The sequence below is a fragment of the Sinocyclocheilus grahami genome, unplaced genomic scaffold (assembly GCF_001515645.1).
Source record: "Sinocyclocheilus grahami isolate Dianchi unplaced genomic scaffold, SAMN03320097.WGS_v1.1 scaffold32.1, whole genome shotgun sequence".
Taxonomy (NCBI): Eukaryota; Metazoa; Chordata; class Actinopteri; order Cypriniformes; family Cyprinidae; genus Sinocyclocheilus; species Sinocyclocheilus grahami.
The window spans coordinates 116,371-125,775 of record NW_015505211.1 but is presented as its reverse complement, the minus strand read 5'-3'; positions in this window follow the sequence as shown (position 1 = coordinate 125,775).

The following is a 9,405-nucleotide window of genomic DNA, read 5'->3' as shown; positions in this document are numbered from 1 at the left end:
GACTGGTTGAAGCTTTTTATTTCAGTACGGTATCTCTGAATTGTGTAAATACAGTAGAAACGGTTTCTGTAATCACTGTTTAGCAACCACATAGCAACACCCTAGTAACCATCCAAACACTCTAGCAATCACATAGCAACACCCTAGCAACCACCAGAACACACTAGCAACCATATAGCAACCACAGAACACCTTAAAAACCACCCAAACACTAACAACCACAGAACACCTTAGCAACCATATAGCAACACCCTAGCAACCCCATAGCAATATTCTAGCAATCACAGAACACCTTAGTAACCACAGAGCAACACCCTAGCAACCACCAGAACACACTAGCAACCACATAGCAACACCCTAGAAACCACCAGAACACACTAGCAACCATATAGCAACATTTTAGCAACCACAGAACACCTTAGCAACCATATAGCAACACCCTAGCAGCCACATAGCAATATTCTAGCAATCACAGAACACCTTAGTAACCACCCAAACACTCTAGCAACTACAGAACACCTTAGCGACCACATGGAAACACCCTAGCAACCACAGAACACCTTAGCAACCACATAGCAATATTCTAGCAATCACAGAACACCTTAGTAACCATCCAAACACTCTAGCAACCACAAAATACCTTAGCAACCACCCAAACACTCTAGCAACTACAGAACACCTTAGCAACCACCCAAACACTTTATCAACCACATAGCAACTCCCTAGCAACCACAGAACACTGTAGCAACCACACAGTGACACCCTAGTAACCACCCAAACCCCCTAGCAACCATCAGAACACTGTAGCAACCACATAGCAACAGCCTATCATCATGGCCTGAGTTTTGCATATGTAAACGCCACTCACACTTACTTCAGGAAAGTGGATTTGAATTCTGGATTTGACGAAGATCCAGAATCCAATCAATATACCAGCACATGCAGGAAAAGCAAGAAGACCAGTTAAACCAGTCTAAGGGGCCGTTCACTTGTTGCGTCTTTTGCACGCTCAAGTTCGTTATTTCAAATCTAGACACGCGGCAGGTGTGCTCATATTGGAAGCGACTCATTTTTTTCAGGCGCGTCCGCACCGAGATAAAAACATTTTCAACTTTTCAGAACACCGCAAGCACACGGCGGGTCATGTGACAAGAACCAACCAATCAGCTTCATCCTTTCCCGTAACAACATTGAAAGCTCAGCTAAGATGTAGGAACAGCTGATCATAGCTGTACAGGGATAGCCATTTTTAAATAAATTCAGTAGCAGAGCTACTGCAAGCGATTTTTTGTGCTGCAAATCCATTTATCCTTTGCTGAAACTTCCGCGTCTTCATGGAGAGCGCAGGTCACGGTTGCTTAGCAACGGCAGATGCCTCCGGAGCGCAAGCGCCCGAACGCTTTGGAAAAAAGCATTTCTCTAAAGATTTTAGAGAGATTTGAAACCTCAGAACCTCCTTAGACTGGTTTAAGCTGTTTGTTTCAGTACTGTCTCACTCAATCATGTAAATACAGCAGAAACGGTTTCTCTAATCATTGTTGACGGTGACTCTCCTCATGTTCACTCAGATGGAAATTCTGAACAAAATGAAACACAAGGTTCCTCCGCAGAGAGAAAATGATAAATGACAGATTGGCAGCAGCAGCAGAGACGCCGCTATCAATCCTGACGCAGGAAGTAGATGCTGAGCACGGCACCAGCCGAGAGGAAACGCATCGCTTCAGATGAGAGATTCATTATCAGGAAAACAAGAACACAATGCAAAACATCTCAACTCTTTACTTAATTTGGTGCTCCCGGTCGAAAATGACTGGGCTTTTGAAAACTGCTTGTAAATCTCTCATTATGCTATATTATCACATTTCGGATTTAATATTTTTGTTAACGCTTAAGCACAGGTTTTGTATTTCTTTTTGGAACTTACTGATCGTAGGCTCATTGATTTGAGCATTAAAAAGCATTACTTGTGGATAATTTTGCCTCGAAAACTGAGGTGCATGAGCTCAGATCAATGAGGCCTACGATTAATCAGTTCCAAAAAGAAACATAAAACCTGTTCTAATTGAAAGAAAACAAGTTGATAAAAAGATTGAAACCAATATTTGGTAATAATACAGCATAAGGAAAAAATTATATGCAATTTTAGTAGGCCGGTTTGACTGGGGGAGGGAAAAATCCACAAAAACTCAGCAAAGTCAGTTAAGTTTTAGTCCAATGCGATAAAACGAACTAGCATTTTTGAGAAAAAGAAAGTCCTCTCGGGTTAAACGGTCAGTGCAAGCCTTCATTTCTTCATGCAAATGAGCCAGACATGTTCAAATCGTTTCAATGAACTCCACGAGGTTCAGTTTTACACCGAGACGTTGAAGCTTCAGTTTAGTTGAGGTTTATAAAAATATGTTTTTATTCTTTTCAAATTGCCTCCAGCCATCTTAGGACAGAAAGAAGGACAACGCAAAGTACACAAGCACCTTCCCGCTGCGCTTTCAGTCGACGCTCGGCGATGATTCAGCGCTCATGCATATCTAATACCGCTGGGCTACTTTAGTCACCGTCCCTGCAGACTCAATCCTCAGACCTTTCCATTTCTGTTTTCTCTCTTTATTTTTTTCAAATGTAACCAGAGACATTTTCTCTCTCTTTCCTTTCCATTTTTCCGGGCGTAAACACATCCATTTGAAGTCTAACCTGAACCCCTGCAGATAGAGTGAGTCTGCGCTGATAGACCTCGGAAAAAGGATCTTTTAAACACAAGTAAGTTTCTCAGTGTTTTCCAGGAGAGAAACATAAATAAAAGCCCCCGTTGTGCCACGGCGATGGCCCCGGGCCCCTGGAGAGCCACGCGGCAGATGTACCCTCGAGCGGAGCACTCTGTTCCAACCAGCACCACATAAAACACAGAAAAGCCACTCTGTTCCTCGTTTGCAGATATAAATCTGGGTGTTTCGCTGACACTCACCTCTGGGTGATACGCAGCGGTGGCTCCACTAATGTGGGGAATGGAGCTCTAATTCTACAGAACGCTTGGCCTTATATGTCAGCAACAGCTGAAGACGTTTAGTGTCTCTGAATTCGAACGCTCCTCACGCGATTCTTACACAATTCAGTTTTAGGATGCTGGGTTAAAATAACAAGCTAAGGGAAATTAGAGAAGAAGAAGAAGTGAAACAGGAAACATTCTGACTTGAATTATCAAGTGTTTTCATTTGTTTTTAAGACTGTAATGTTGTTTATTACATTTATTTATTACATAATGTTGGATTTGAAACCTCAAAACATCCTTTGACTGGTTTAAACTTTATTTCAGTGCAGTCTCTATAAACCATGTAAATACAGTAGAAATTATTTCTCTAATCACTGTTTGGCAAGCACCTGGCAACCACCCAAACACTCTAGCAACCACCAGAATACATTAGAAACTGCCTAGCAATGCCCTAGCAACCACCTCGAACACTCTAGCAACACTTCAGCAATGACTAGAACAACTTAGCAACCACACAGCAACACCTTAAAAACCATCCAAACGCTCTAGCAACCACCAGAACACTTTAGAAAGTACCTAGCAACACCATAGCAACCACCTGAACACTCTAGCAACCACATAGCAACACCCTAGCAACCACCTGACACCATAACAACCACAAGATCACTTTTGGAACTGAATAGAAACACCCTGGCAACCACCAGAACACTTTTTGCAGCCACCAGAACTCCTCATAACAACATCCTAGCAAACAGCTGAACACCATAACAACCACCAAACACTTTAACAACCAAATAGCAACACCCTAGCAACCAGCTGTCACCATAAAAACCACAATAACACTTTAGGAACTGCATAGCAACACCCTAGCAACCACCAGAACACTTTGGCCACCACCAGAACTGCTTATCAACTACATAGCAACACCCTAGCAACCACCTGAACACCATAATAACAATCAAACACTTTAGCATCACCCTAGCAACTACCTGTACCCCATAACAACCACCAGAAAACTTTAAAAACCACACAACAGCATCCTAACACTCTAACAACTATCAGAACAACCTCTAACTCTACAAACGCATAGCAACACCCTGGCAACCACTTCGTATACTCTAGCAACCATCAGAACATCTTATCAACCACATAGCTAAACCCTAGCAACCACGCCTTACACCCTATCAACATGACACGAGTTTGCAAATGCAAACATCCCTCACACTTACATCAGGACCGTGTTAAAACTATTTTACAGCATGCTGATGTAAATGTATATGATATACTGTATTATGCAGGTATCTATGACAGTTGATTCTAACTATAAGTGACTCTCTATTAAATTGTGGAGCTGCTCTTTGTTTGAGGCGTTTAAGCTCACAGTAGCATGAGGTTTCTATTAGTATGTATGACTGATGATTTGAGCGGCGTATTGAAATGAGCACTGAAGCCTGACATGAGCTGTCAGCACGCCATCAAACGCACTTCCCGCAGATACAGAGGTCACCTGCACATTTTCACTCAGACTTTGACGTCTCAGACAAGCACGAGTCTCCCAGCATTCTCTGCTCTTAAAGGAGCAGCTGTGGCGATGCATACTGAAACGACGCCACGCTGGGGCTTCATGAAGCGCATAATCATATTCTAATTCACTTCTATTTGCTTATTTATTATATTTATATTAATAATTATAATTGTTGTTGTTGTTGTATTAATTATTATAATTCCTGTTATATATTAATTTTCTATACGTTTACTAAATAATGCAAACCAGCAGTACAGAGTGGCAGCCCTTAAATTCTATTGGCAGGAATAAATTGTAATCTACCTCATTTCTACATGCTTATTATTTATTATATTTTTATGTTTACATAATCAATTTTTTTATTGTATTATAATTGCATTATATTAATTATTATATTATATTTATGTTTATAAATGATGCAAATTGTCCCAAATCAGCATTTCGGAGCCGCAAGCTTTGAGTAAACTGGTTATTGCAGAATAAAACTATTCATGGTATGATTTGATTTCCTAAAGCATTACAGCTTCATCAAGCTTTTACAGTTTAACTCAATCAGATCAGACAGCGTGAGTTCTTTCCTATGGGAAACAAAGACATCACAGCAGCGCTAACATTTACATTTGATCATATTTTTGAGAAATATTTGTAATGCTGTGCTGGGTTTGCCCTTAATAAAGATGGAGTAAAAAGCTTGATCTGTCATTTTAATATGATGTGATGTGTTTACATGAATGTGCTCTTCAGGCATGAAGGATCATACGACGTGGGGAAATATTAAGATGTAATGTGTTGACAGTTTAATTAAACTGTTGCAGGTGAAGCTCAAACATCTGCCGCTCATCAGCCGACCGCAGCAGTACGAGCATCTGTCAGAAACACTTATATTAACTTATCATGGTGCGGTATCAATATTCAACAGGCGCTATAGAATAACTCAAATCCTACAGTATTCATGCATTAAAGTGTGTGACCCTCAGAGAACTGTCTGATGTTTTCCTGTGCACCAGTATCATCAGAACACCCTTGAAGGCCAGAACAACATCTCCGAGCGAGCGTAACTGTACATCAGCTACACTAATGGCATTATCACATCCATTAAACTATTAGCCGGCACTGTAACCTTTCCTCCACTAAAACATCCACATACAAGATCTCTGTGAACCACACGCCACTCACACTGAGTCCCAATATATACGAGTAAATATTTCAAGGCTTTTACAAATGGAATAAATGTTTGCTGGCCTTTAGATAGAGGCAGAAAAACAACTGTGTTTACTGCATGCACTTTCTTTCTATTTCCAAACACTCGGATTCATAAAGCAATGTTTCAAGGATGATTCTCATGGTACAATAAGTCAAAAAACACTCCAACTCAAATTCAGTTTGGTTCGACTAAATTAATTAATAATAATATAAGTTATAAAGAACTTATAAACTACAAATATAACAAACAAGTTAATATAATAATTAAAAATAACAACAATATTATATAAGTCATAATACATATACTATATAGTTAATATTACATACCGCTTGATATGCATTTATAAATTAAATACATATTTTTAAATCTCAATAAATATTCAGACTCGACTTAAACAACCTAGCAACCACATAAACCCCACCTTGGCAACCACCCAGACTTCACCTAAACACCTTAGCAACCACCTAGACTACACTTAAACACCCTTGCCACCACATAAACCCCCCTTAATCACCTTAGCAACCACCTTAACTCCAAGTAAACACCCTAGCAACCACCTAGACTTCACCTAAATAATTTAGCAACCACATAAACCCCCTTAATCACCTTAGCAACCACATTGACTCCAAGTAAACAGCCTAGCAACCACCTAGACTACACCTAAACAACCTAGCAACCACCTAGACTACACTTAAACACCCTTGCCACCACATAAACCCCCCTTAATCACCTTAGCAACCACCTAGACTACACCTAAACACCCTAGCAACCACCTAGACTACCCTTAAACACCCTTGCCACCACATAAACCCCCCTTAATCACCTTAGCAACCACCTAGACTACACCTAAACACCCTAGCAACCACGTAAACCCCCTTAATCACCTTAGCAAACATTTTTTACTCTAAATAAAACTAACACTCGCTTTCTAATCTTTTTGTATTCTATCTGGTTTCTTTTCATTTATTATAAAATTAACAAAAGCAAAAAAATACCTCTAACACTAGCTTGCTCTATTAATTTTCTATTCTATCTGTTTTCTTTTTATTTATTATATTATTTAAAAAACCCTTGCTACGTGTACTGCGTTAAGCTAACTGAGACTTGTTATAGCACTTGCGTATCATTGCTCTTTTGTTGGTTTTGATTGCTTCCATTGTCCTCGTTTGTAAGTCGCTTTGGATAAAAGCGTCTGCTAAATGACTAAATGTAAATAAACACACTAGCAACCACCTACACTACACCTAAACATCCTAGCAACCACATACACCTCCCTTAATCACCTTAGCAACCACCTTGACTCCAACTAAACACCCTAGCAACCACCTAGAATACACCTAAACACCATAGCAACCACATAAACCCCACTTAATCACCTTAGCAACCACCCATCTCAACTCCAACTAAATACCCTAGCAACCACTTTGACTCCACCTAAACAACCACCTAGATTCCACCCTATCAACCACATAGCAACTGTCAATCACCCAGAGCACTACAAGTTAACGGTGATGAGTTCTGCAGTAGTTTCTGCTTGCGCCGGTTGCTTCGTTCACAGGTTTTTTGTGAGAGTTTAATGCTTCATATGCTCCAGTGATTCATCCGATCTCCTCTGGGAGGTTTTATGAGGATTTGCTGGCTCCGAATCCCCAGGAATACCGCACGTACCCATTAATAGATGTTAATTAGACTCTAATTTAATTACGGAGTGTGATTGCTGTCAGTGACTCATTTCCAAACTTTCCTGTGCCGCCTCATCCGATCGCATTACCATGTGGAGTAAACAGGCTGCCTGATCGGTGGCTCTATTATCTGCATCAGAGAGCGACACCAGCGACTCGCGGTCATCGTACGACGGGGAAATCGACTCTCTCTGCTTCCTCTCCTCCGCAGCGCAGGAGCCGTCAGCCGAGACAAATGCACATCCTCTTGTTACAATTAATTTGTTTCTTGTTCTGCGTGAGCCCTCGGTGAAGGATTTAATTAAGGCCTCCCGCTCGCTCAAACGTCGAGTTAAACGGGCAGCTCTGGGAGAGCTCCGCAGCGCAGGAGCCGTCAGCCGAGACAAATGCGCATCCTCTTGTTACAATTAATTTGTTTCTTGTTCTGCGTGAGCCCTCGGTGAAGGATTTAATTAAGGCCTCCCGCTCGCTCAAACGTCGAGTTAAACGGGCAGCTCTGGGAGAGAGAGAGGGACGAGCGGCAGGCGCTTTCTACTTAACTTTCTCTCTCGTCTTTGAGAGAGATGCTTTATGTTGAGTCTTTATGTGACTGCAGGAGCTATGTGCAACTCTAAAACGCTCAATTTAAGGCAAAATACACTTTTAGAGTCTAACTTTCAAATATTTAATCCATCCTTTCACATTTCTTTTACTTGTTTTTAACATGAGTTTGTCTGTCTGTGTTAAATGGGGAAAATGCTGCGTGATCACAGATAAAATCACGAGATCTGATTAACTTCTACACTGTACTGTATTCATTACTGAAGTACACATTACAAGAAAATACCATTTCAGTTTTTCTACCTCAAACTCCCATGTTTAATTCAATATTACTGGCACATTTTAGTGGCCTTTTATTGTGGCCAGCCTAAGGCACACCTGTGCAATAATCATGCCGTCTAATCAGCGTCTTGATATGCCACACCTGTGAGGTGGATGGATTATCTCGGCAAAGGAGAAGTGCTCACTAACACAGATTTAGACAGATTTGTGAACAATATTTGAGAGAAATAGGCCTTTTGTGTACATAGAAAAAGTCTTAGATCTTTGAGTTCAGCTCATGAAAAATGGGGGCAAAAACAAGTGTTGCGTTTATAATTTTGTTCGGTGTAAATATATAAATAAATATACAGAGAAAGTAAAAAAGCAAAAAAAAAAAATTTATTTATCATTTTATATCCTTATGTATTTTTTTCCACATTTATTTCTTTTTCTTTTTTTATGTATACATTTATTTATTTCCACGTTTATTTATTTTCACATGTATGTATGCATTAACGCATTTATTTATTTCCACATTTATTTGTTTTTACGTTTCTTTGTCCGTAGGGTAATGAGGAGGGCGTGTTTTACCTCAGGAATAGCAATCGAGCCAGAGTAGGCGAGGGGAAAGCTTTGAGGCCACACTAGGCGTGTTTCCATTACACTTCAAATTGCGAATTGAAAATACGCTTGATGGAAACGTGTCAATTTCGCAAAAACGGCCATATATCGCAAAAAAGTTTTTACGCTTGTACGAGGTGGTTTTTCAGGCAATGCGAAAAAGGATTAATTCGCAAAACTGCAATGGAAACGGCTTTTTCGCATTTACAGGTCTCATGGCGTATGTAAAAAGTCATATGATCATTCTTCAACGTACTATAACCTCCAAGAAACACTTCATAAGTGGCCGCGCTCCAGTATAAGGGGCTTTTCCCTACTATTAATACTTAGACAATTTACACTGCACACGTCTGCGGTGCAGTGTGGCTCTGATACGGCCACTGAAGCCGATTACGGCCATTCAATGCTTGTGTTAATGTTTTTATACAGTCTATGGTTTATTCCAGCCGCACCACGCACGTTTCTGAAGCGGCTCTCTGTGCTGCTTCTGTAAAGATACACGCATAAGCCTCCTTTGAATAAATATAGCCAAAATCCATCAAAATCCGTTGCCATGACTTATCGCGAGAGGCAAAAGGTTATGTTTTAG